The following is a 6684-nucleotide window of genomic DNA, read 5'->3' as shown; positions in this document are numbered from 1 at the left end:
AAAAATATTGTTAAATACATCAGGACGAATATCATCCAACAAATTGATAAAAATACGATAATTTTGATTGCTGATCAAAAGCTCTGCCATGAACCTGACGATGACCGAAGAAGGTCGAAACGTTGTTCGCTCTTCTATGTAAAATATTTTCTCAACCCAAACGAGCCGTTTTTGCATATAAATTTCTCAACAAGTGGGTTTCTCGACATCACTGATTGTACCAGCATTTCATTTTATACCGTTACCTGATAGTTCTGTACGCTATCAGCGTGTTATCTGCGAATGAACTTCGTAAGACTGAAATTTCTAGCGTAAGTTATTAGTATGGTGTTTCTTAATGTTGTACTTTATCACCTCATATCCCTTAACATTAAGTTATCTCTTTAGTTATGCAGGCAGCATCAGCCAGATTCCCTTTAACAGTACATTTTCTCAGCCTGATGTTTGTAAATGCATTAGTTGTTTTATCAACAGGAAGAAAAGTTCGCCCAAAACCTTCAATATTTTACACACGTACATCATGCATTTTTTTACTGACAAGAAGTAAAATGCCAATAAAACTGTAAGTAGTTTAAACATAGTTTATTTAATATTAACATATATGAAAGAATTAAATCAGTAAAACTGTAAACATTTTACAAATAAGTATGCATTATTTATTCTAATGACACAAAGTAAATACCAGTCGCTTCTATCAATACATTGAGATATCAGTATATGATTAGTTAATACTATAGAGATCGAATACTTTACATTAAAACGATTTTGAAGTTTTATCACCTTGTTAAAGCCCACGTTAACACGCCTGGTCGTACTCTGTCTGACGATAGTGCATCTTATGGACAATAGTCCTACCTTTAACATTCCAAGAGGCTCCCTCGCAAGCCGTCTCATTTCCAAAGTACACCATTTCTCCTTGTAGACATACCATAAGCTAACCAGTTATGAGGATAGCAAATTCCCAGAGCCCCTTTCAACATTCTGTTTGCATAAAAATACATAAGCACTGCATCCGGCGACTTGACCAGTATTCATTGGAATAGAATAGTGGGAATAATTATTCTAGCTGCTTGAGCTATGCGATGGTTAAAGGGTATTCTTAGAGACAACTTGTATATGTGTGCTCTATTTTTATTTATTTTCTATTTATTTATTTTTGCATTTCCACATGGAGATCCTTCGTGATTTTGCTGAAGCACTTAAACGCCAAATTTAGGTTACAACGGCAGAGTTTTGACTTGTTGCTGGACTCTTTCTAGATTATTCTTTGATCCTTGAGTTGAGCAATATGCTTTCGTTTCCCCGAATATAACTTTATGAAGTGAGTGAATGAATATTTTGCGTTGGAAAGAAATATTACATACCTTCCGCAAAAGCGTTCAATTTTATGTGCCATAAAGCTATCTATGTAACACCAAAAATGTTAAAAGGTGGTTCTGATACTGGTTTAGACTGGCTACCGTTGTCACGTGACCTGATAACTTTTATCACAGAAAACTGATCATAGTGATGAGACAATATTATAGGAACTTTGTACTTAAGAAGTAGTGTTCTTATTGTGTGACACTATGTATTAAAAGGTCGTCCAAAGTGAGCGAAAATTTAAAATGTCTGAAATATTCTTCAAAATGTGGTAAAATAAAAACGTAACATATACTAATGAAGTAATGTATTGTAAATTATTTAAATGACATTATAAGTCTTTGTTTGATCGCCAACACAGCTTCAAATTAAAAACTGTCAATTTGTTAATGCATAATAAAGACAACTGATTTTTAACAAAGAAAAAATAAGATAATGACAGTAGTTCCCTAACCCTTTTACAGCTCATAGTGAAGTGCTTGATACACAGCCTTTGTAACCTTTTGTTCAAGAAAAAGACGTACGGATAATACTTTACAGACTTAATCCGAAAACCATTAAAACCAAAACAAAGTCTACGCCGCTAAAACTTCGATCGAAAGCAACTGATCAGCCACACGAGAAGAGTGTCATTACGATACTTAAGTGAAGAAAGCGCGCCAAAGGAAACGAGTTTACAATGGGCAGTGATTCACGCTCAGAGGCAACAGAGCTAAGCTGCTGACGACGCGAGCTCTCGGGGGAATCACGTGCTCTAAACCCGAAAAACTGAAATTACTTCGCGGGGTCTTCAAGCGGAAAATTAGAGCGCTGATATTTGAAAATAATAACAAATTCTTTTCTTATTCATTCCTCCAGCTACGATTGTAGCACAACAATTTAGGTTAATAGTTTTGTATATTCATTTTAAGATAAAGGTAAGCTCATACGTGTTAGCCCGTCATCACAGATTTATATAAAAAAATAAGTTTCAAGTTAATTCTGGTTTAAAGTATTTTAATAAACAAGTATGTACATACTTTCGTCGTACTATTATTCGTTTTGACAACTAGATTTAAGCAGGCAAAAACCTGGTGTTATACAACTCGAATAACAAAAGTTTGTTCTCCTTGACGATGAGAAAACCCACTTGTAAAGAAAAGTATATATGTAAAAATATATAGACTGTTTTCCACTAACCGTTATAAACATCAGTTTACAGACCTACTGCAATAAAAGAGAGTGTTATTGGACCACTATAAATACCAAAACCTGTTAAGGTTCGTGACACTTTTTTAACTGATTAGCATGCAGATATTGTTAACTGAGAATTTGAAACAAAATGTGTGTGTTTGTGTATATAGGACGAGTGAAAAGTCAAAGACGCAAACAAAAAATTAAAAATAAGGGAAAACCACAAAAGTTTAAAGTGATAACAGTTTAATAGCCAATTTAAATTATTTGTTTACATATTTTTCGATTCCCTTATCTCATCTATGCGACACTATAGTTATCAAATTTATTTTAAAGTATTCCTCTTTTTATACTGAGTGATTATTTTGAGCCAAAGTTTAAATTTAAGTAGGAAAACATTTAAATTTATGTAATGATTTGGAAGGCATATTAAGTGCTCGGCCCCTCTATATTGGAGAAAAAAAATGGTCCACTGTTTTCACGAATACATAAGTTTTATTTAGAAATTTAACTTAATGTGTAGTTAATAGTTTCAGAGTTGCAAAATGTTAAATTTTCATATAGTACTACAACCAGTATAGTTACCATTCTATTGTGTTGTGATACTCTTTGAAACAAGTGGAAATCTCCAACAGCCGCAAAACTTAAAATTATTTTAGGCACAATTAGAGTAACTTAATCTACGAGCCCTTTTTTTTTAACTATATTTTTTGCGCGCTTGCAATACCGAGCGTGAGGCGTGCTTATAACCTGATTCAGTTTTATTACTAATCTGGATCTCTACAAGCGTACCCTCAAAGTGAAATTCTTTTAGGCAGAATTCGATTAAATTAATCTATGAAGCCTTGGGCGTAATCAGATATATTAATTGGAAGAGTTTTATCTCCTGACTCCAAAACTGTAATTAGATTTCAAATCGGCAAAGAGATGACGGAGATATGAGCTAAACGTTTATATTTGGAAATGGCAAAAACCTGAGAGCCGTTCCATGAGCCGCTATGTCGCAGCTAAAAAGTAAAGCCAATAATGCAGTATTGTGTTTTACAATTAACGTTATAAAATTATTGCTTTACAATTAACGTTATAAAATTATTGCGTAATCAGTTTAACTACTGGTTTTGTGTTGTTTTTAAACCCAACTATTTCACCAAGGTCATACTTAAGCGTTTCGTATATATCTTATTAGGGCCTGGCATGGCCTAGCGCGTTAAGGCGTGAGCTTCGTAATCTGAGGGTCGCGAGTTCGCGCCCGAGTCGCGACAAACATGCTCGCCCTCCCAGCCGTGGGGCGTTATAATGTTACGGTCAATACCACTATTCGTTGGTTAAAAAAGTAGCCCAAGAGTTGGCGGTGGGTGGTGATGACTAGCTGCCTTCCCTCTAGTCTTACACTGCTAAATTAGGGACGGCTAGCACAGATAGCCCTCGAGTAGCTTTGTGCGAAATTCCCAAAACCAAACAAAGCCATATCTTATTAATGTTGTGTCGTTTGGCGGTGTTTTTAAAAAGAGTTCTAGTGTCTCGTGTGTACTTTATTGATGTGGACCCCCTTATTGGTGTTTTTGACAAATTAGTTTCAGAACCCTGGATTGTGTAACCACATTAACTAGAAAAGTTGTTAAGAATGTATATAATGTACATTATATAACTTGATAATGTTAACACTTTAGATAAGAAGTTGTTTGAAACGTGTACTCTATATGAACGTCCTAATGTAAACAATTTAACTTGGAAGTTGATGTACAAATATATATATATATATTACAAATTCGTAAATATGGACATTGTAACTCATATGATATATTTGTTTAAATATTTGTTCTCAGAACATGAATCTGACGAAAGTAACTAGTCTGGACTTCAATTTCACAAGTTTGTAGAAAATCATTATTTCCAGTTGTAGCAACGCGATACCAGTTACAGGTTGACGACTGTTCTGTTTGTTCATGTGAACGTAAATAAGGTTGAGCCAACAACAACAAAAACAACATTTTCCTGGTCACATCACCAACCCACTGACTCGGCAACACGTTTGAAGACTTATAAACCAAAATTAGGGATTCAGTCCCTGAAGTGAACATAAGCCACATGGCTGTGATTACGGAAACGGAAGAAATTAATGAGAACACAGAAACACATTAAACTGACAGCAAGAAATTAATGAGAACACAGAAACACATTAAACTGACAGCAAGAAATTAATGAGAACACAGAAACACATTAAACTGACAGCAAGAAATTAATGAGAACACAGAAACACATTAAACTGACAGCAAGAAATTAATGAGAACACAGAAACACATTAAACTGACAGCAAGAAATTAATGAGAACACAGAAACACATTAAACTAACAGCAAGAAATTAATGAGAACACAGAAACACATTAAACTAACAGCAAGAAATTAATGAGAACACAGAAACACATTAAACTAACAGCAAGAAATTAATGAGAACACAGAAACACATTAAACTGACAGCAAGAAATTAATGAGAACACAGAAACACATTAAACAAGTGACAAAGAGAAATGTATGTTTCAAAACGGTCAACAGTGGAAACCCCTGAAGCCTAAAAAACACTAACAAGAATTTTGACAATTTAGAATTAATGTTTCGGAACGATCGGCTTGATGTTAAGAGTATTACAACTGAAAGGGTTATAAGTAGTTAATGCCCAGCATGACTAGGTAATTAGGGCGCTCGACTCGTAATCTCAGGGTCGCGGATTCGAATTCCCGTCACACCAAACATGCTCGCCCTTTCTGTCGTGGGGACATTATAAAGTTACAGCCAATTCCACTGTCTGTTGGTTAAAAAGTAGCCCAAGAGTTGACGGTGGATGGTTATGACTACCTTCCTTCACTCTAGTTTTACAGTGCTAAATTATGGACCGCTAGCGCAGATAGCGCCTTCGTGTAGCTTTGCACGAAATTCAAAAAACAAACAAGAACTTGATAAAGTGAACATTTAACTAGAATTTTACTGTACGAAGATGCATAATGAATACATATTAAAACATAAACATGGTAAAAACACTTGTGTACAAACGTATATACCATATAAACTTGCTAACAAAAATATTGTAACAAAAAAGTTGTTTATTTGGAAACTTGAATAAAGCTTTCTCTTGAGTATCGTTTGTAGGGATATTTGAGTAATACCTTCTTTAGAAATTTGTTCAAACGAATATTTAGCAAAGTTTTATGCAGACAATTGTGATGCGAATATTTTAGAAGGTATTTGAACAAAGTTTTCTCTTTCTAGTTAATCATACATATACACGATGAAATATTTTTCTCTAGAAAGTTGTTTATATGAATACTTGAACAAAGTGTTATGTAAATTATTGTTTATACGGATACTTACGTAATAATTAGCTGTTAAAATGGATCATTTAACTAGAACGTCGTTAACACTAAAAATTTATTCAAAGTTTCTGCCCCGAGTAATCGTATTCTCTATTCTAAAGGACGTTTTGGACTCTGGCACGTTTGGCTTCTGAAGAATTTATAATGAAAACTTATTGGATAATGCATGATCCGTCACAAGAGGAACACGCTCTGCTAGCGCGTGGTTTTTACAATGCTTGTAACTCCACTCCCCTTTCATTTTCTACCCGCTCCCGGTGATAAGACCATTTATACAAGCATTTATCGATCCAAATCACAGATAGGCTTGGACTTTTGTTCCCACCCAGCTTACACTCATGCACAAGGTGTTTACTACAGGAAGGCTATTGGACAGATTGAAGAATAGAGATCAGTATATAAGGTTGTCTTGACAACGATTTTTATTTATTTTTTGAACAAAGGCCAAATACACCCAAAGAAGCATGTAATAACGTAATAATACTAATAATAAATATATAAAACGTCAATATTACTGGAGTTATTCGTCAATACATTTATCTATTTGTCTGTCAAGGTTTTTGTTGGTGTGTCCATTTGTCTAGCCCCCCGCTAGTACAGCGGTAAGTCTCCGGATTTACAGCGCTAAAATTAGGGGTTCGATTCCCGTCGGTGGGATCAGCAGATAACCTCAGGTGGCTTTGTTATAAGAAAACACAAACCATTTGTCTATCTTTCTATGAACATACCTACATGTAGGTATATAACTTGCGTAAATTATTACTGAAGCATAAAACTCCTT

At 34.6% G+C, this 6684-nt stretch overlaps 1 long non-coding RNA gene across 1 annotated transcript; it reads left to right on the top strand.

The window, feature by feature from the left end:
• Positions 1–220: 220 nt before the first annotated feature.
• Positions 221–6463, top strand: LOC143231541 (uncharacterized). Its single transcript, XR_013016971.1, has 2 exons — positions 221–311; positions 6005–6463. It is a non-coding gene; the product is annotated as an uncharacterized LOC143231541 (long non-coding RNA).
• Positions 6464–6684: the final 221 nt, after the last annotated feature.

Source organism: Tachypleus tridentatus, chromosome 11 (genome assembly GCF_004210375.1).
Source record: "Tachypleus tridentatus isolate NWPU-2018 chromosome 11, ASM421037v1, whole genome shotgun sequence".
Classification (NCBI taxonomy): Eukaryota; Metazoa; Arthropoda; class Merostomata; order Xiphosura; family Limulidae; genus Tachypleus; species Tachypleus tridentatus.
This window is presented reverse-complemented; position numbering and strand designations above follow the sequence as displayed.